Source organism: Dermacentor albipictus, chromosome 9, assembly GCF_038994185.2.
Source record: "Dermacentor albipictus isolate Rhodes 1998 colony chromosome 9, USDA_Dalb.pri_finalv2, whole genome shotgun sequence".
Classification (NCBI taxonomy): Eukaryota; Metazoa; Arthropoda; class Arachnida; order Ixodida; family Ixodidae; genus Dermacentor; species Dermacentor albipictus.
In genome coordinates this window covers 62,280,429-62,301,482 of record NC_091829.1, presented here as the reverse complement: position 1 = coordinate 62,301,482, position 21,054 = coordinate 62,280,429, and the positions used below count along the sequence as shown (strand labels likewise).

At 44.5% G+C, this 21,054-nt stretch overlaps 1 long non-coding RNA gene across 2 annotated transcripts; it reads left to right on the top strand.

Moving 5' to 3' along the window:
* The first annotated feature begins 390 nt into the window (after positions 1-390).
* On the top strand, positions 391-17,712 carry LOC139050039 (uncharacterized). 2 transcript variants are annotated; one of them, XR_011508738.1, is made up of 4 exons: positions 391-684; positions 2,599-2,675; positions 3,828-3,912; positions 17,667-17,712. It is a non-coding gene; the product is annotated as an uncharacterized lncRNA (long non-coding RNA). The 2 variants fall into 2 exon arrangements; XR_011508737.1 differs by lacking the exon at positions 17,667-17,712 and adding an exon at positions 10,283-12,164.
* The last annotated feature ends 3,342 nt before the right edge of the window (positions 17,713-21,054 follow it).

The following is a 21,054-nucleotide window of genomic DNA, read 5'->3' as shown; positions in this document are numbered from 1 at the left end:
TGCCGAGCATCACGGGCAGATCTTTTCCACTGCTTGTGGAGCTGCCCCAAGCCCCTGGCGGTAGAGCCTATTCCCAACCCTTCCCTTTCCTCGTGGGAGGCTGCTCTTCACGCCACTTTCTCGAATGACCAGCTCAGGCTGGTGGACTGTGCTTGCCTAAAGATGTCGGCCAGGGGGACCCCGGACGTCTAGGGGCCCAGCACATTTAAATAGATCAAATAAAGTTTTACCCATCGATTCATACATCCATCAATCCTAACGTCACGTGAACGCTTTTTTTTTTGGAAGTGAGGGTTGGTTCGTTTAAATGATTCCGCGGAAATATAGACAGGGTTAGCGGGGTGCCTCTGCTAGCATTCAAAGATTTGCAGATGAGCGTTAAACTAGAGGCGCACTCTGTCTTCTCGTTTTTACAAGATATGCGATGTCATTTTATTCTAAATACCGAAGTGCCGAAAGCGTTCTTTGCGTTCGTTCTGGACGCTCGGGGAGCATGCGCAGTGATTCAACATCACGCAGTGGCGAATACGTACCAGACCGTTAAAGCGTCGTAACACAAGGAATGGCTGAAGAAAGAAGCAACGATTAAACGCCTCCTGTGTTCAGCTTCACGGACGAAGCAACCCCGAGTGCAAGACGTGATGATACCCAGAACGTTTCATCTACTCTGCGTGCCTACAGAACGTGAGTTCAACCACTTGTAAAATTTGCATTGAATACTGTCAATTGCAGACGCGACGCAGAATGAAGGCTTTAACCGCTAGGCATGTTTTGCCGCATAAAACGCGTCTTTCTTGTCGGGCGACTTGAGCTTTAATATCGGCGATGTTCTCAGAAAGAAAAAACGCGTCGTTGAACGGGTGGTGAGAAAATATTGTCATGTTCAGCGCAAAGTCACCTGTTTAGCGCTTTGGGTAAGACTTGTTAGAACGTGAAGCGAGTTTATTTAACAAGAATTATGTGTTTCGTTTGCCTGATTATTCTACTACACACACCCCACTGGGGGCAGCAAATCAACGTCCCGGGTGCAATACCGGATGTGACGGCCGTATTTCGATGAAAGCGCACTGCAAAAAGGCTCGCGTTTACCTGCATTTAGGTGCTCATCAAAGAAGCCCCAGGCGGTGGTGAAAATTTAAGCGCAGTACTCCTTGTGTGACATGCGTTTTATGAAGCCATGGCTCTTGAACAAGAAACCTTGGAATTAATCATTTTAAGCGAAATCCACAACTGCTTTGCCGAGCCGGTAAGTGATTTCCGTAATTTTCCAATAAAAAAAAAAGAAACTGTGACCAAGGATATGTAGTTCCTGCATAAAGCTATATTTTCACAAAACATAAGCCCAGTGGAGGAAAAGCCGCAGGTTGGCTTAAAACGATTGCTGGTTCATTTGCCTGTGTTTCCTAAGGACGACAAATACGTATAAAAGAGAAAACGTACTGTGTCGTAAGCTGAACCATTTCCTGCTCGGAGTAGTTTGGCCGATGAAATCACTTCAGTATTTTTTGAAGGGTTGTTTTAAAACTACAATTTTTACCAGAGTGCTGTAAACAGTTTTTAAACGACGAAACTTGGGCGGCTTTATACAACAGCGATAAGGAAGTGGAAAGTCACGGTATTCCACGGTAGCCTTTACCATTTGCGAAGAATAGCAGTAGGACGTCGCTTTTCAGCTACGCTCCTGCTGAGCATTGTATCTGTCATCAGACATTTTTCATGCTGTTATGACAACAAATTTGATCCTTCAAGAAATTGTCGGGTAGGCTGATGCGAGTAGCACAGTAGGAGGAAACATACCATCGCTTGCTGAGAAATGTTTATGAAATCCATCCTCGTTGATTCTCAATTCATTCGAATTTGTCTTTTCGTTCTGAATTCTTCCAATTAAGACATGGCTACGAAACAGAAATCTGTTTTGTATATAGGGTAAATCACTTAAGCCCACACTTTCAAATATTACACACAATACACTGTCCATCAATCCCTCAATACTCACTCTCCCACTGTCCTCAATAGCCCCCTCAATCCATGAGTGATGAATCTAATTAGCGTGAAAACTCCATATCTACAACGGCGATGCATAAATACAACACGCAAGAGGGATGTACAAATGGCCATTTTTCTAATATGACCGCTGGCTTGCATGGTAATTGCTGAAACCATCCAACCACTCATTTTTACCCTTCAACCTGTTTTATTATTGCAAAATAAATGTCCCATGGAGCTAAATATTTTATTCTGAAATTGTTAGTCTTCTGCCACTGTGATAAGTGGAGCATAAATCTTATATAGCAAACTACATACGGAGGCAATATGGCCGTTGTAAGTGCTCCAAGGGTTAAGCTCACAATGTTCGTTCAAGCCAAGGTAGGTGGCGTTTCGACTGTGTTGAATGAGTGTCTTGCACCATACATCCCCCTTGTGCCGTTTGTCCTATGCAAGCTAGCATAGTTTGCGTTTAGTGAGAACGAAACATTGAAATTACCGTGTTAACAAAACAGTAGTTTCCTTTTTCTGAACATTCTGTTAACAAAACATAATTTCAACTTTGTTAGTCCCAGCTGTCAATATCTAACACGCATACCTTTATTATTGCAGCACTTCTGACGACGCCTGGCCTCACCAGTGGATCACGCAACACAGCCCAATAACGGATGGGACCAAAAACGTCGACTGTATGTAGGCGGCGGTCATTTGCACTTAGCGCAAACAGGGTAGAGGAGAGGATGCATAGAAAGGCGGGGTGGTTAACCGGAGGTAGTTACGATTGGCTACCCCGCACGCGGGTGAGGAGTAGGGGGATAAGAAGAAGAAAAGGGCGGAGCGGGAAGATAGCGAGACAGTCAAAAGAGACAGTGGTGAGGGGCGACGTTCCTAATGTATAGGGTGAAGGCCGGTAAACCGCAGGAACCTTATTAAAGCGACTAAGGCCTTCTGCGCGGATGTTTTTTGCGAATAATGACCTAAAACCTTTAGTTCTCACTGTGGACGATTGTCCGACTGGTCCAGTACTGTGTCACCGGCCGCTATATCGCGGGCAGGCATAGATAACGTGTGCGAGCGTCTCATTGCTGCTGCTGCTGCATGTGTCGTACGTGGGTGCGTTGGCCATTCAAATAAGGAAGACACATAAGTTCAGAAACGCAACGCCTACCCTCTGGTGGTACAGCATGGTCTTTTCACGTCGTGGTAATCTAGGCGATAAATGCATCCATACATCCGGAGACAACCAACGCAGACGACACATGGGGAAGTTATTGGAATCCCACAGGAGTACAGAAGATGCCCGAGACATCAATCGCAGCCCAGCCACAACGTTTGTTAGCAAAAGCGGAATCAAACAAACATGGCAGACAGCCCCTACGTCTACAGTGGCAGTGGTGTACTTATTGCGTACAAGCAGGCAGTCCCCAAGCCTCGCCAAGACTGTTTCCGAATAGGCCAGCTTGCCAGCCGAGACTGTCCGTTCCATGCCGTGATCACTCAAAATTGAAATCGGCGCGTGTGGGTTGGTCTATCGATTCATTTGCCAAGCAGAATCTCAGTGGATACGTCGCGCTACAACCATGATACTTTTTCCCTTGAAACGATCACACTTAGAAGACAAAGAAAATGTTTTGATACGAGTGCAGGGTGTGGTGTGAAATTGGTGTGGCCTTTCAGACGTCTATACTTGAGGGTCGTAATGGTTCTGTTATGTTTTAGGCATACAGAAATGAGAAAGCTTCTTGCCTCGCACCCTCTATCAAAACGATATATTCTTTTCATATGAGTTACCCTTGCACCGCGGCCAATTAACACCTTCGGTGTCCTTTTGTATCGTACAGGTGTCACTGACAATGGTGGCACAAGGCCCAGCACAAGCCGCCCAGGCATGGTCCAAGCGTCACCCAATATAGAAGGTGGCACCACGTGAGTGCACATTTAGATAACGTTATTGCAAACGAATACAGAGAAGGATGGCTAGGCGTTGAACAATCACATCTGTACTCCCACATTTTTCCCGGGGAGGGCTAGCCCAGGTGCGAACAGTCACTGCATCAGCAATTTTGTGCGTTCGGTAAGCGGAGCTGAAGTTAACGTACGTACGAGTTGCAAGAACGCGATTAGACAAGAAAAAAGTTAAAAAAAAAAAGGTTACGCAGCATATTGCGCTCCTGTTATGCGTGAATGCACACTTTCAGGTCGGCTACCTTGCTTACTCAGTCCCCCTTGTGGAATATATGAACATAGTGAGGAGCAAGATGTTAATCTAAAAGAAAGCACGTAAAATGAACCACACGAGGTCTGAGTTAACCGAGGCGGTGTGGCGTGGTTGCACAGGCAGCAAGAACAGTGGACGAAAATAATTCGAACTTCCATACTACGGCTTGCCTCATAGTCGGATCGTGATTTTGGTACATAAAACGACAGCATTTAGTTCGTTATGAATTAAGTAGTTCCACCTCCATCAAATGTTTCAGAAGGCACTAAGTTATGCAGTTGCTGAGCCTCATACAAGGCAGAAAAATAACAGGGAATGTGTCAAAATGCCAAGTAATATATAGCGTAATCGTACTATTTTTCTTCTGGTAAAAAGGTCTTCCCAATCATTAATAATCTCAAAGTGCATATGCTTTTAAATTTAGCCTCCCATGCAGAGAATGTTGGTGCTTTGGTATGCAATGGCTTCCGGCTCCCAATCTGCTGACTCCCCAGCTGCTGACACCATTATTTACTTGATCCATACCGCATAGGAAATTGTACTTTTGCCGAGAGATTAAGCAAAGAAGACAGCGATCCGCATGTGTCGAAATTGGGGGCAGTTATCTCCACAGCAGCCGCGTAAGCGCTGATATAGGGTCGGCGTATCATTGGAGTGTTTCAATGAGACTGGACTGTCGGCCGACTGTCCAGTCTCATTTCCTGTTTCGCAACTTGAGATGCATCGTAATAGTCTTGGGTAATTATTTATGAATAATTAGTTAACCTATTTTTAATGTATTGCCTAAACCGCAAAACATTTAACTGGAGATGTCGTAAAGTACCACTGAGAAACATTCCAATAATTTATTTCCATCGTGACAGCGGCTGTGGTTTTATTTGTTTCTTTTCCCAGACTGTCGCAAAAGCTCGCGAGATTTGATAAAACGTACCATGTGATTACGCGTTTTCGCGCAATGATATTATTGCTCTCAAACATTCCGTGAAAGATCGATGGACGCTGGACGCAGACCGTCTGACCGAATAGGTAGCATGCAAAAAATTACTGGGTCTCCTAAGATCTCTCGTAAGAGGTGAACATCGAAAGGCTACCCTTCCTCCTCTTATCATTCGCCTCTTTCTCCTTGCCCCTTCTCTTTCCCTTCTTTCTTTTAGTCATTACTGCTCGCATATAAGAATTTTAGTCATTTGTAATCAATTGCGGTCATTAAAAGCCGTCGTTAGACATGTTGGTCATATCATTGTCATTAGCAGTCATTACAAGTAGTTTCAATAATTATTACTCATTATTAGTCATTACGAAGCATTCCTAATCATTTCTAATTAATTGTAGTCGTTACAATTGCTGTTAGACATATTGGTCATTTCGTAGTCATTACTAGTCATTAAAAGTCATTTGAGTCCTCATCAGTCATTACTGCTCACTACTAAGCATTTTTAGTCATCTGTAATCAATTGTGATCATTACAAGCCGTTGTTAGACATGTTGGTCATATCCTACTCATCAGTAGTCATTACAATTCATTTTGGTCATTAGTAGTCATTACTGGACATTACTAAGCATTTTTAGTCATTTCTAATTAACCGTAGTCGTTACAATTCGTCGTTAGACATATTGACCATTTCATAGTCAGTGGTAGTCATTACAAGTCATTAGTAGTAATTAATTATCATTATTAACCCTACCAATTACTATTGTAACTTTATCACTAACTGTCACTGCCAATAATTTCTCATTCTTTATTATGTGTTTAATCTGTCGTCCTATGGCGTGATGACGCTTCTGCATGCGTACACTCCAGCGGACAGGTATGCAGACACAAACTTACCAATGAGCCTAGAAAGGTTATCGCCTTAAAAAACGCTGACTGAGCTCCGAGAAAAGACATCCCGTCACGTGATCTTTCAATACACGCTGAAGCGTCTCGGAGCAGAAAGCTCGCCGCGCGCGTTTCGCCATACGCTGACATTTGCAGTTTTTAAAATTATGAGGTTTTACGTGCCAAAATCACTTTCTGATTATGAGGCACGCCGTAGTGGAGGACTCCGGCAATTTGGGGCACCTGGGATTCTTTAACGTGCACCTAAATCTAAGTACACGGGCATTTGCAGTTTTCCCAATGTGCATGTAAGAAGCAAAATTCGACATCATTGAGTTTAGTCAACGCGCGATTATCGTGTCGGCCGCAAGGGCGAACTTGACGCAAACGAGCTGCCTTTGAGACGTTAATGTTCACAGGTTACGTAGCAATACCACAGTGGTCTATGCAGGACCGCAACACGATTGTTTGGCAACTTATTAAAGCGTCAGCCACATTTTATTCATAAGTATACATGCGTACCATGCGATGCTTGCCTGCACCAGGTAGTTGCTCCTACATAAATTTCATCGACTGACTATTGATTGCTTTAACGTACGTTAGCCTCAATGCAACGCCCAGGGTACGACAGAGAAATCAATGTCCTTTATAAACAGCTCTTTGATACGTGATACAAAATAGTGGAGGACTGCGAATTCATTTCGAAATTTCTTCAGGTGCCATTATTCTTAATGAACAAATATTTCTGCATTCCGACCCCTAACGTAGTTCCCAGCTGCTAGCTTTCTCGCAGTGTTCGTCTGGCGGAAACAATTTTAGTGGCGGGTTCACCCTGACGCCATCCCGAGAACTGCTTACGCTGAAAAAGCAATTAAGCTTCACTTACAACTTCGTCGGAGGCTTTATGTTCCTTGGCGAGACCGGAATGCGCCATAGTGACATTCTTTCTTCCTTGGCACCCCTGAAGTAAGTCAAACCAACTCCGGCATCGGCTTCTTCCGTGTGCTTGCAACGCACCACTGCGTCACGCGACTTTCGCTGACCTTTTACCGGCGCCGTTACTCTTGTTCCCAGTTTAGTTGTTCGCGTAGATAAGGGAGCGACGTGGAAACCAGCCACCTCGTTGGGCATGATGCAGCATCCCAATATCGTTACTTTTCTATTTCCTTTTTGATACGCCGTATCTGGCGCTGAGCTTAGAAAGTTCTGGTCGGGAATTCAATGATGTAGCTTTTAGTCTAAACTGTCAGTCACTTGGTGCGAGTGGAAATAGAGCCGGAGGCGGACGAGGTTGGCTCAGACGCCGAGTGATGCCATTTATCGCGAGGTGGTTCACGTCAAGCAAATGGTGAATGAATTTACTGTTGTTGGCACCAAACATAATCCAACCACGTCCACGCAAATAGTATGCGTAAATGGCATGGCGCTGTAGGCGATATCATTCGATAAGCGCAGTGTGCCGCTGGAGGACCTTCTTACGAAACAGAGTAACTTGTGAACACTCGTGCGTAGTGTGGACTTCCAGCTGCTCTGCGCAGGATGGCATAGCCTGTCCACATTATACTGCTCCCTGCCGTGTTCCAACTTGGTTGGCAGCCATGCAAGGCCTCTGGAGTTTGCCGAGCTCTCCCGAGTCTGCTCCAGCCAAACGTTCGGCTGCTCGAAGAGGAATCGGAAGAGACACGGGGTCAGAATTCTGTCGTATCTCGGCCACACTCCGAGCTTGAAGGTGGGAGCGCCTCGGAGCACTCGGAGCTGGAGCGCAGCGCTGTTAGTCAACCCGGCGATTGTAGTCGAAGCGCGTAACCTCACGGCGAGAAATGTCTTGAAGGTTCGAGAGTGAACAGTTCAATGTGTCACAAGTATATCAACGCCTTTTTTGCGAAGCATTGTAAAGGCGGTTAGTGCAAATATAATGTTGCGTGGTCAGAGCTACAAGTGAGGCTGAGGCAGAGACCTATTTCGGATGTTGTTTTACTGTCTTTATCAATTTGAATTTCAATCAATTCGATTTAATATTAATACGAACTAATCAATTTTAGAATTTTGTTAGGCGTCGATATGATCTAGCAGTCTGATTTCAGATGGTATTAAGTGAAAGAGAACAAACGGCATGCCACATTTTCATTACCCGAATCGGTTTTGGTAAATAGAACACCAAACGTTTTTACTATAACTAGGTCAGCCTAGTTAAAGGAACGAGAAAAAATTAAAGTGTCAAAATCAAGAGATAGGATAGAATTCGCGGAGCTGTCAAAACTGATCAACACAGTGGAAATAAGGGATATTCAAAACTACAACGTGGGAAATACTGAAGAAGGCATAAAATATGGACGCCACCTAAAATCGGTGACAAAAAAACTTGGCATAACACAAACCAAGATGTATTCACTGAAAGATTAGCAGCGTAATATCATTAGCAATCTGAAAGGTATAGTAAAAGCAGCAGAAGTCTATGCTCACGTGTACAGTACCTAGAGGAGGGATATTCGATATGTAGGGCTTGAGTTAAGACGTATGATGTCGGACGGGGTTGTCAGTCCACGTACACGTGTCAGACATAAAGCGAATAGTTGGCCTTTGTGCTATTTCTAGTTCCCTAAAGCGAGAACATCAAGTGGCTAGTTGCAATGGCTTATACCCGCAATAAAAGCGGTCCTAGTGAGAGCAAAACATCGTCATCAAGAATGGCTCACATCCCCATAAGCATGCAAGGATGTAATGGCTGAATATGAATCAAGGAAAGAAAAAAACATCCATTGAACCGACGACCGAACGAACGAGCGACGGCAAAAAAGAGAGCCAATGAAAACAAGAACGAAATGACTTTTGAGTATTGCATTATGTTCCCTCATGCGACGTTAGGAGGTCAACCTACAGTGACAAATGTTGACTTCACACCGCAGCTCACTATGTCTGACCCGTCAGATCGTACAAGTTTAGGCATTAACACTTGTGCAGCAGGACTTCGTCTTCAGGTGGTATTAGAGCGTAACATCCTTCCGAACTTGTTTACTCTTCTTAATATACAATCCGTCCTGAAACATTCACCGACCATTACAATAGCCCTTACTGCGAAATTTGAGAGCAACCGTGTATGTTTTTCATTTCTCGATATATTGAGGAACATGAATTGGAAGAGACAAGTAGCACAGGTAAATGGGGACGCCTCTTTCAAATGACTGATCGAAGGATCCAGTGTAATAGCTGGTGCTGCTCGGGTTCCATAAAATCCAAAGCAATTCGCGTCGTGCATAAAATCCGATTGGAAAACAATCGCAAACCAAGACAACCGAACCAAGCAAATCAAACAAGGCAAAGCGAGAGCCGATACGAGCTGATCTCGGCACGAAATGAGCGCTCTAGCTTAGACCAGAGGCTAGTACGAAACGAACGGTTGGGCATGTCCACATGAAACCAATTTCCCGCGCCCTAGTAACTGAAGGGGCAGCTGTCATTGGTCTCCGCTCTCGACCGTTCAAGGCTTGCGTCTTCACCCGCTCCGCGTTTGATCTTTCATCTTTCGCTGTTCTGCTCGTTCGCTCGGTTACGCTGCCGACGCTCGCCGCAGGAGCGGGTCATTAAGAGCTGCGCCATGAAACGGAGACGTATTTAAGGCGATGCAAAACAGACTCTTTCAACGCCAAACGTCTCGCTTCCGAGGGCACGTTTCTGGACTTTTGGCTGAATACTCGATGTGAGCGTGTAGTAGATGGAGCTGCATTTTTAATACTTACACCAGCTAGCTTTTGCACTTACCATCACTGACAGATAGTTTTACTCTCCTGCACCATTTTCATGCAGGATATGCACGATGTATTAAATTATGCACGGCTTCTGTTATGCTTGCATCACGAACGAGGAAAGTTCCTAATTTCCAGTTCAGCATCACAGGCCACCAAAAGCACCCGTGTTTAATTTCGGGCAATCCAAAGCCCAAATCGAGCGCTAAATATCAATGCAGCCACTTAACGCTAAAATTTAGCTAATTGCCTTATCCTTAATAGGCGATTTAGACTGTCAACCTCTCAATTGGATAAAAATGTGTTTTTGTCGTCCAATAAAAAGGGTCAGCCATTTTGAGCCATTCTGCAGGGACGGCATGGCCACAGTTAGTACATGACCGGGGTTCTTGGAGAACTCTGGGAGAGGCCTTTGCCCTGCAGTGGGCGTAACCAGGCTGATGATGATAATGATGATGATGATGCTGCTGCTGCTGCTGATGATGATTTTGAGCTGCTTTGTCCGCATACTTGCAGGAATGCTACTGGAACCAGAGGAAGGGAACCGCCAGAGAACTGCGTTGTCCGAGCACGTGATCAATAGTCGGTCAAGAAATCGAACCACAAATGAGAAACATGTGGTAAATTGTTTAGCAGGGCTAATAGTCTAACTGCACATTACCGCATGCATACCGGCGAGAAACCCTACAAATGCGAAATATGCGAGAAATCATTCGCGTACAATTCTGATTTCCGTTTTTATCAACGGATTCACACAGGCGTAAAGCCCCCATATCTGCCAAATATGTGCTAAACCATTCAAAGCAAAGCGGAACCTAAAATTCATCTCATAACACACAGTAATGACAGACCTTTGGTTTGCAACGTATCTAATGTCTCCTTTAAGCGTAACTCACATCTCAGAAGTCACCGCCAAAGAATTCACGAGGTTAAAATGCCGTAGGAGTGCAAGCAGTGTGGATTTCGGTTCGCAAAGAAAGAATACCTCGACGCACATCTCTGCCAGAATAGTAGGTGCCAATTGTGTGGAGATACGTTTAGAGATGCATCTGAACTTATTGCCCATCTCGTGATGAATACAGCATTGAAGTCGTAAAATTGTGACGCAAGTGGCGAAAGTGGCACAGTGGCGCAAGTGAGGTTAATGGCCCAGCGTTTTCGCATATGAACGTGACCATGAATCCACGCCCGAAAATAACGCTGACTATAAACCACAGGGGTGAGAACTAACCGAACGCATCGTGTGGAGAGACGGCCTTCTTCAAGCGCTTAAAACTGCTAAATGAAATGGGAGAGTTAAAGTATTGCACCTATTTTTTTGAAATTGCGAGACAAAACGTCTCCAGCAGAGTATGGGATGCTTGAATGTGAAGTATGCTGCAGGCCCTGGCTAGCAATCACTGTTTGCAGAACTACGTTATTTGCGAAAGTGCCTTTCGCAAAGTCATTTCTAAAGAAAGCATAATGGGCTGCAATTTTATGTTTCATGCTACCAGAAGGTTGAAACATTCGCACAAGATCCTTGACACCTCGTTTTGTTTCGTGCAAGTGTTAGACAGTGTACTGTTAAACAAGCTTTACCTCACTGTGCTTTTATTCATTCTGCCGTTCAAATAAAAGGCAGCTCCTCTCATTAGGAACCGTTTAAAAAGGAAACACTGTTCTTTTCGACTAAAACACTAATCTCTGATAATGATTGAGGTCCTTAGGCCTTTCTGCTTTTCAGAGACTGTTGTTACGACAATATAAAGACATAGAAATGGGGAAATTTATTTCCCTTACAAACTGTTAAATACACGTAATTTTTGGGTTCTCTCTCTGGGTTTTCTCTCTGGGTTCTCTCTATTCAGGTGGAACTTCTGGCAGTTTCAAAGTGCAGTTTCGTAACTTGGAAGTCATCTCTTTTGACGTGCGCTGCACTCTAGTTACAGCTGTGGAATTTTTTAGCCTGATTTGACAAACCTTTCCCTGCGAACAATGACAGGACGTTTCAGATGTAGTTTTAAGTTATAATATTGATCCGCGTACTGCTACATATTTTTTCTGTGAAAGCATTTCACCGAATGACAAATGTTAAGTTACAGCTCAGGGCATGATGCACCAGCGTGTATCAGAAGTTCTGCAATATTCTCGTCGATTCTATTTTGTTCATATCTTGTAGTCGAGCCTTTTGTAACCGAATTGCATGTGCAACGAGATATCACTTATGCATTATGGAAGACACGAGAGTAACAAGGATCACGCTGTAATCCTCTACGAATATTGGGAAAATAGCAGACGCTGCTTAACCGCAAATTACTTTTTCGATGATCGACTCATGCGCCCGGCACTATCTTCCTGCCCAAACGTAACTTATTTTGTTGGTTCCGGTTCGTCCAATAAAGTGTATTTCATGACACGTGGTTCTTCTGACTGCGCTGTTCAATGTCACTACAACGCGACATCTCGTAGATTTGCTTCATGGAGACCGAGTAAAGCCTACCAGCAATGAAAATAACGTGAACGTTGTAATGACGAGCGAGCTAGCCGCAGGCTACGACTACCACGAGAGCACGCACCTCTGCACGAGACGACTAGAAAGATCTTGGCCCAGACAACTGCCACAATGAGAGTGCCCATGTCACCCGCAGCGACGTATGCTGCAAAAGCAAAGGAAGCCACCGATCAATCGCGGATCACTGTTTGCAGATCTGAAAAGTTGGCCGCAATCCTACTATGAACCGCTACGTTTACCAATTGAAACTGTGACAAGCTGTGGTTTCGCAGCTTACAGATTTTTTACACTATTTCCCCGATTACAATATTCCCACAAACACACACGAGCGTCATGCTTAAGGAGTGGGCTGAAATTTAGCGAGAACACCGTGGTATCCTGGGCAGAAGTCAGCTATTAACTATGCCACATCCATCCGCACATGTCAAGGATGAAAGCGTTTTTCCTCATTTGCGGTTTCGAAGCAAGTTCCTTGCGCCGGATCAATACGCAAACCGGCCAAGACCAATAAGAAACTCCTAATGGGAGCCACGGGCATCGAAAAGACGTTGCAACTGATGTGTTGTCGGAGCAAACGCGAATTGCTCCGACACCACATAACGTGCGTGCCTCGACGAACACTACAGATCTACCTGCCCATGGTGCGGTGGTCACCCCACCGCCTTCCATGTTATGTGGGGGTGCACGGGGGACGAACCCATACACTTACGAACACTTCAAACGAAGGAGCAGTGGGAGGCCTCTCTGTCCAGCTCGGGCCTGACAACCCAGCGCAGCCTGGTACAGCAGGCAAGGGCAGCAGCACAGGCCACAGGGGCTCTGAAATGAGTTCTCCATCCGCCGCCCAAGTCTTCGACAACTACTTCTTTCCCTTCGAAATAAATGTTTCTACCACTACTACTCCACGGAGCATTTGAAGGGAACACCTACCGCCGAGCTGACAGGCGAGGTGTTTCGTGAAGGGAAAGGGGCCGCCGCGACACCACATCAACATCCTTCTCGGTTGCCTAGCTGCGTTCTTGACACGTTCCTCGTCCGCCAGCGTCCTCACTGCGCCTGTTTATTTGCTATGAAGAAATTATTACACAAAAAGCAGAAAATAAAATTTCCAAGACAAACGTTCGAAGTAGTGTTTCAAACCTGCAATTCCATGCTTAGAAATGGACTGTCTTGCCTACTGAACTAAACCAGTAGCTCCAAGATAGCAGGCCTGTGCACTATGCATTATGATGCTAGGCTTCTTGGACAGAAATTTTCATTGCCAAGCCCAGCGTGAAAAAAGCTGTGACGTCAACCTCAATGCAGTTTACTCGGGGGTGTCCCCATTAAATTATATGGTAGTAAGGCAAGGTAGTATGATGTCATGCATCAAAGTTCACCATGTTTTGGCTATCTAGCAGGCGTTGCCCATGGGTGTCAGCGCACTCCCTTTCCCGGGACGAGTTCATAACTCGAAGGTTCACTGAGCGACGTTCAAATGAACATTAATGCTTTCGCATTCACAAATCGCAAGCAGCGCTTAGGTATTATCGGATATTTAAAAATCGCCATATGTAACTTGACGTAATGTAAGCGACCTTAGCACAGACGACGCAGTGGCATAATTCAGGGCTTTTATTATTCATGCAGCAAAAACTTTGTGCGTGTCTAAGCTTCGTCTTTAGATCGAAACGCGATAGCATTCGAAGGTTCCTGACTTATTCTCACGCTTCGCGGCAACTGCAACTTCTGGAACTGTAATTTTTACCGGAAAACGCTGGCGGTGAATGCTATGCACGAAGAGGTACCTTCTGGTAGAAACGCTGCCTCTTGCGTGAGCCGATTCCGGAAGTTGCGCAGAGCCACGCAAAAAAATATGGGGTTCTTGTTATATTTTGGCACGTTTACTTTTTCAGTCTCAGAATATTCAACACGGCAGACATGCGCTGTCGTTTTTCACGACATTTGTTTGTGGGCTAACATTCTAAAAACTCCGAAGAATAACCTTGTTAAGAATGTAAGACAAGGTATGAGCAACTTCAGTGACAGAACGGTGTGGCACTATGAGCCACATATACAGTGAGTCGTACAGCAAGGTGGGGTATGTGCATGTACTTCAATATGTAAAGAACGAAAGGTGGTTAACCGAGCGGCCCGCTTTTTAGTAATCACAAGTAGGCAACAAACGACGATACCAAGGACCACATAGGGGAAATTACTTTTGCCCACTAACGGAATTTTAAAAAACAATTATTTCTTGGAAATAAAAGTGGATAAAAAAGCATTTGCCGCAGGTGGGGAACGACAGCACGTCTTCGCATTAAGGCCAGAATACATGGAGCGAACTTTCACGACGAAGTTCGGGCGGCAGAAAATCTGCCGCGGCGTGACGCCGTATGTTCGTCGGGCTGCGCTACATGGAGCGAAGACACGGCGGCTGCCGCCGGCGATTCGCGGTGTTGTTATCAGTGTGGCTAGACGAGGCAAATGCGCTGTAGTGAAATACATGACACAAAAAAAAACTTTAGCGACAACTATTATCGCTCTTGAATTGCAGAACACTCTACAACGCGTAAAATTTTGTTTAGAAATGATTTCTAGTATTCTTTATTTGTTTGAGGCATTCATGTGCCGATGTAGTGTAAAGAAAGCGGCGATGCTATGCATTGTGGCAACACTGCGCGGGAAGCCTAGTCGGAAGTCGGGGTGGATAGTGAGGCCTGATCGGCTCGCTTTGGGGCGCCGCTCGTTTGCCGCTTCCGGTATCGTAGACGCCCGACGAACTTTTCTGCGCCAGCTAGATCGGCGGCGAACGGCGATTTCTCCGCCGCCGCGCGTCGCGCGTACGCCGCCGGGCGTCGAACGCCGACTATTCGTCGCATATTCGCTCCATGTATTCTGGCCTTTACGCGTGCGATGCTCTATACAGTACGAAAATTTTCGCTCACGGGGACGCCGGCGCAGGACGCCGGCCATGCCACGCGGGAGGCCGCTGTCGTGCTAAAATTTCTCTTTCCACAAATGAAATACAATACACGCAAAAGACGGGTCACCTGGGCGAGTGAACATGGCGAAAAGACGCAAAAGAAACGAAACAATGCACGCTGCATACTTCGTCGGTACCCAAGCAAGTAAAATATTATCGAATGAGAAAGAAATGTCATACAGTAGCCGACACAATGGCATGCTGAAGGGCAAGCTGGCGAAAGTTTCAAATAGGAAGGTTTATGGCAATAGATATTTCTGTTGATTCGGGGGCAGGTCATCGTAATGGGAACTTTGGGTGCGGTACGTTTTTCCTTTTTCCTTGACAACCACTAATTTTCCCACCTAGGATTGTATAAACAATGTTGAACACGCTTACCAAGCATCAACATTGCGGCAGCCAAGAAGAAGTACCGTTATCATTCATTTTCCATGTAAGATATTGCATAAATAAAAGTATTTGCTAGACAGTGTCACTCAGCGGCAAAAGTGTTGCGAAAGTTGACTTAAAAATTTACATACAAGCTTTACGTAATTAAGTGAACAATGTCCCGATATGCTTGCACTGAACCTCAATGTTTATTGACAGATTTACTTAAAAAGCATTGAAAGTACTAAACACGGAAATAAATGCCCTTCCGTTTAGCATTTAGAGCACATATTCCTCTACGAATGCTACATACTGTCACGTATATCCTTTCCTAAAGGTGGTAGCAAGAAATAAGTTAGTTGGGGCAAAGCGAGAAAAGGCACGTAGGACAATAGAAGTGAGCAAATGCACAACGCTTCACTCTTGTTATCCTACGTGCCTTTTTGCTCTTCGCCAGAAGTTATGCAGCACCAACTAGCTCACCTGTCTGTTTTCTTGAGGAAATCAATTACTGGACTACACTTGTATCACCTAATGAGCTTTTGTGGACTTCCTGTGTGACATGCATTGCGGATGTAGACTGCTAGCCTTCTGAGAGACTGTTTTTCTTCTTACGCTGCAATAACCCTGTTGACGAGACTTTTCACTCTTGCTTACGCAATAAAAACAGATATAATTTACTTCATGAAGTTAACGTTGTCTGAGTCTCTAGAGTGTTAAAATCGCCTCATGATGCTGTGTATAATGTATGTTCAACGGGCACAGCTACAGAAAATACAGATAGCAGAGTGAGGCGCGATGTATAACAAGCTCAAAAACCATTGGCGTCTTAACTTTCCTCGATTTGTTCTCAATATTCACTCGTGTTTGCAGCGGCGGGAACATTTGTACCGCAGCAATTTTCATGAAGCGATGGAAGCACCAGTAAATGGCAACTGTCCCCCTTGTTATTCAAACGCTGGCGAAAACAGGAGCGCGAATCCACTCACGGCTAGTGCACAGGGAAAATTGACTCGACTGCTGAGCCGACTTGTTTCTGCTCGTGAACCTTATTTGTTGTGGCTCCATATTTGCAATTGTTATAAAGGTTTGGAACATAGTTTGTTTTCATCCATACACAACTACAGCTTGTAAAAGACATTTTTTTGGGTGAGGAGTGGGCAGCAGCGTATATTTTTTAACGAAATAGTGCGGGGTGTGAAACGCAATTGATGACTGCGGAGCAATCACACAAAACTGTCGCAAATGTGTCGGGTCTGATTGAGATACGACTATGCACGGCGCATGAGCGTTCGCGACCGAAGAACCGCGACATGTGCAAAGCAGTTGCAGTTCTGTATTGCTAAGGGTTAGCGAAGACAGTACTGGAATTTGTGGGCAACACAACAAAGCAAGCACCACTCGTCAGGTGATAAAGAACTACCTGCTTTATGTCAAATGAGCTAGATAATGCCGCAGCAGTCAGCAGAATCGTAGCCTCTGGCAATAAAAAAATTACGGGGTTTTACGTGCCAGGATCACTTTCTCATTATGAGGCACGCCGCAGTGGAGGACTCCGGAAATCTAGACCACCTGGGCTTCCTTAACGTGTAATGAAATCTAAGTACACGGGTGTTTTCTCATTTCGCACCAATTCGGCCGCCATGGCTCGGATTCGATTCCGCGACCTTGTGCTCAGCAGCCCAACACGATAGGTGTTGGAATCATACGCTAGTTAAGGCTAACTTAGTTTTCGTACCTGCTGCGCTACGAGTAGCGCTTCCACGAGCAAAAATTTCTTCCCAGCAGGATGTGCTCTTCACTTTGAGGGAAGCACCAAAGAAAAGTAGCGATATCATCCAATAAATGCATTGTTTTCGTATTAGGTGAGGTTTATTTTGGGTAAATCATTTGGCGGAAAGCGAGAATGGGTAATCGGGTCGCCTCTGCTGGAGTTCAAAAATTTGCACATTAGTGTCAAGCTAGTGGCGGTCTCAAACGTCTACTTTTTGTCCAGATATGCGGTATCATTTTAATCGAAACACTGAAGTGACAAATGTTTGATTAGTTTCCGTTCTTCTTTTGGCTTTGAGTGCGCATGTGCGGTGATTCAACAACGTGCAGCCGACAATACACGCCAGTTACAGGACATCGAAAGAACAGCCATGGCTGAAGACAGCAGCAACGAATGCACGCCTCTTGACTTAAGCATGAAGGACAAAACAACACCAAGTACAAGCCGTGACGGTGCCCAGGAGGCTTCATCTACTTTGGGCGCATACACAACGTGAGCTTCGCCACTTGTAAATCTTTTTCGTTGAATACTGTTACCCTTAGACACGACCAATGTATTAGCCTTTAACATCTGTACATTTGTTCCCACCTGAAACGGGTCTTTCTTGTACCCGGCTTGAGCTTTGAAATTGGTTGCTTTCTTAGATCAAGACACGTCGACGCAAGGGCGATGAGAAAATATTGCCATGTTCAGTGCAAAGTCAGCGGTTTAGTGCTCAGGATAAGATTTTTCAGAACATGAAGCGAACGTATACGTACAGACAAAAATATTTTCCATTGATGTATACTTCTTGCAATGCACACATGCGATGGAGTGCTATAGGTTGAAGTCCCGGGAACAATTCCGGATGGCACACTGAAAGCGCACTGTAAAAATGCTCTTGTTTACTTGCACTTAGGGGCTCCCCACAGAACCCCGATGGTGATAACTTTTGCGCAGTCCGCCTAAATTTAGTAAGCGCTTTATCAGGCCATGGTTCTTGCACAAAAACCTCGGAATTAGTTCTAACCGCGGTGAACAATTGGTATGCCGAACCATAAGTGTTTTCTGGACAACTCGTCAAAGTGTGCAGTAATACTGTCATATGCCAATTAACAAAAGAATGGGAGAAAGTTGGTACTGACCGCCTAAAGCATTACTTTACTAAAAAGTAAACCCCGTGCATGAAAAGCTTCTACTTGTTTTAAAACGATTGTTCTTCCCGTTGCATGTGTTCCTTAAAGGCAATAAATGCGCATTAGAGGAAAGCATACTTTTGCCGCTTGGAGTTGTGTGGCGAAAGAAGGTATATGTTTCTGTTTTTATTGTTTTTGACAACCTAAATTTATATTACTTAGTTCAGATTTTTTTTATATATAGCAAACTGGGGTGAGTTAGTACCACAGCGATAAAGAAGTGGGAAGTCATGGTATTCTACGGTACCCTTTACCATTTGTGAACGAAAGCAGTTGCACGTCGCATTTCAGCTATATTCTTGCTAACATTTGCATCAGTCTTAGGATATTTTTCAAGCGTTCTCAGAAGAATCTTTGTCCTTCGAAGAATTCTTATATAGGCTCCAGCGAGTGACATAGAAGCAAACTTTGCATCGCTCGAAAACAAACATTGAAAAACTGCATTCTAATTCATCATAATTTCATTCGAACTCGTCATTTTGTTCGTAAGTATTCAAATTAATACTTGGCTGATAGGCAGAAACCTGCTTGTATTCCTCAGAGCTAGTCAATTAAGCCTATAATTTCAAATATCCCCTGAAATTTGATATATTCCTCATCGCTGCCTGATCCATGAGTCATGATTGTAATTGGCATGACAACGCCACATTCACCACGGCGTTGCCGAAACGCATCGGGGGGCCACAAATACTAATTATTCTGACATTAGCGCTGGTTTGCATCGTAATATCAGACACCATCTGCACAGTGTCATTGTAATACTTCAACCTGTTTCATTGACGCACAAACCCTTTCAGAGATGTTATTCAGAAATTATTCTTAGGATTCTGACACTGCAGCAAATCCCGCAAAAATTTTGCATAGCAAACTACATATGACACACTGTAAGTACTTCAACAGGTAAACTGACAGTATTTGTGCCAGTCAATGCGCCGTTTCATCAAAGTTGAATGAGTGCTCTCCATCATGTATTGCCCCGAGTGTGCCGTTCATATTAGGCCAGCCAGCATAGTAGGTATTTATTGAGAACGAACCGTTGCGAGTAGTGCATTTACAAAACAGGACTTTGCTTTTTCTGAACCTTGGTTGTATAAAAGATAATTTCACCTTTATTTGTCACAGCTTGTAACTGTCTGTCCACTACTTCATTATTTGTAGGATTTCTGATGACACCTTGCAGCACATGCCGATGACCGACGAGACTTGCAACGTCGACGGTATGTAGGCGATTGTCACTCGCCTTTACCACAAATATGGCAGATGGCTCCTACGGTTACCGTGGATGCGGTACACTTATAGTGAAAAAAGATGCACTTTACCAGCGCCACCAAGGTGGTTTCCGCATCAGCCAGCTGATAAATGTCCTTACTAAGAAATTTGTGTTTTATCTTATATACGCAAATTCATGCGTCGCCTATGCAGTAGAAGTTTTTGAAAGAATTTGTTCTTTAATAGGTGGGCTGGTAAAGCACGCTCCTAGATAAGGGCAGAAGCCGAGAATGTTCATTCCATAGAGTGATTAATTCACTCGTAAATTGAATCATCACTTGACCATTGGTCCACAATTTCATTTACCAAACAGAATCTCAGTGCGTTTGACCTGCTGGCAACTCGTTAATGTCTCCCTTATACCAATCAAGCTGGATGACAAAGCAAGTGCTTTGAGGCGAATGCCGAGTGTGATGTGCAATTAGTCCGGCATTTCAGATGTCTATGCTGTGTGACGTTACGGTGCTCTACCGTTTCAGGCAGAGTTTCAGAAATGTTCACCAATAGCATGTTACGAGCAGAAGACATATCCCGCTGCTGCCGAATGCAGAAGTTACACCACAGAATTCGGGGCACCCGAAAACAGCCTATATTCGAGCTCTTCATTCTTTATGCCAAGAAAGCCAACCTACCGGCGCAGCATAAACAACCTCAAAAAATTATTGCAAATATACCGCAAGGACAAAAAAAATTATTGGTGAGTTTGTGCTCTGTTGCCATAAATTTTTACCAAATGTGCCAACTAGGCGCTTCTGAAACTTAAACATTATTCGTATTGATTTAGCAACAATCACAGTAGCCAACGATTTCCAATGAGGGTGCCATTACTTCAAAATTGAAACGCTTTGTTAACTAGAAAACTTACGTCATGCTGAAACACCGGCTTTCTGCTGAATTCAATTTTTTGTAAGGTGATTAGCCTTCCTTGGATGCGTCAAGCATTATTCGTTCTGCCCGTATCTACGCAACCTCTTTCGCAGGCCCGGCGAACGTCGCGACTTTAGCGGCAGGACTAAGTTGAGAATGCCACACAATAAAAGATGCGTTCCTTAAATTACGTCTATAATATCGCCGTGTATTTCATTCGAAGTTTCGGTGGTTGGGAATCTGCGTATAATGTTTGCTGTGGCATACCAAGGCATAAACACCAAGGCATGTGGGTGTAGCAGTGCAGTCCACGTTCTTAGCCTACTTCTCCCCGGCCTTCTTATTTTAAATAAAGGTGTAATTGACAATGCGGCG